Source organism: Trachymyrmex septentrionalis, unplaced genomic scaffold, assembly GCF_001594115.1.
Source record: "Trachymyrmex septentrionalis isolate Tsep2-gDNA-1 unplaced genomic scaffold, Tsep1.0 scaffold1167, whole genome shotgun sequence".
Classification (NCBI taxonomy): domain Eukaryota; kingdom Metazoa; phylum Arthropoda; class Insecta; order Hymenoptera; family Formicidae; genus Trachymyrmex; species Trachymyrmex septentrionalis.
The window spans coordinates 4316-5354 of NW_017304296.1; positions in this window are offsets into that span (position 1 = coordinate 4316).

Genomic DNA, 1039 nt, shown 5'->3' on the forward strand with positions numbered 1-1039 from the left:
ATTTAAATAAGAAAATTAAGACCACACAAAATATTTTACAGTACCTTATGTTAAACGTGTTTCCGAAAGTTTCTTACCCATAGCATTTAAACTTGGTTGCAAACTATCTTATACAATTCCAAACTCATTGAAAAAATACATTAAAAGAGGAAAAGACTAACTAGACTCTCTCCCACCAGGGTGTGATTTACAAAATTTCCTGTGAAGATTGTGTTCGCATATGTATTACCATGCGAACTAATGATAATGATGCTACATCGGCAGCTCCATTACCGGTGTGTAATTCGACTTCGCAAGAAGGCTTGAGACTGAAGCGCGGCGCGCGTATCGATATCCGCCTGCGATACGCGGACTTCCGCCGGGGCGAGAGTCAGTGGGACACGAGACACCGCGCTGGTATTCTGCCCGCAACATCCGTAAAACTTTCGAAGAATCCTCGAATTGTTAAGTTTGTGACGCGCACACCCACCATCCCGTCGCGAACCTGAGGCGTAGTGATCGAGACGGTATCGAGCGTATTGTGAACCACTGTGAAACTATTAAACTGTAGTAGCCAATATAGTAAACGGCCATTATTACACCTCGTGGGCATCCCGATCCTGAACCTGCATTTATCTAGTTTCACGTTCACGGGTTTACGGTCTTAATGAAAGTCGTCGCCCGACCCGAAACAGATTGCGAAGTTATGTTGACCAGATTAAGAGGAAACTAAAAACTAGACTGCAGAGAGAGAAAGAGACAAGAACATGTGTCGGATATAAAAAAGAAATCGGAATCTCCTTCGGTTATCACGGATTATAGAGTTATATGTAACCGTAATTTTGATTAGAAAAATGTTAAAATATTAGATAGTAAACTCTCTTATAATAAACGTTTAATTTCTAAAATAGTTCACATAAACAGACAGGGCTTAAATAGGCATAATGATAGGCATAATGATACGGAAGCTCTACCAGAGTCCTATCTTCCATGCAATCTCTTTTCCCCTCCTATTTTTTTCCTTTTCTATTTTACTCTTTCTACACATATTTCTTATAGT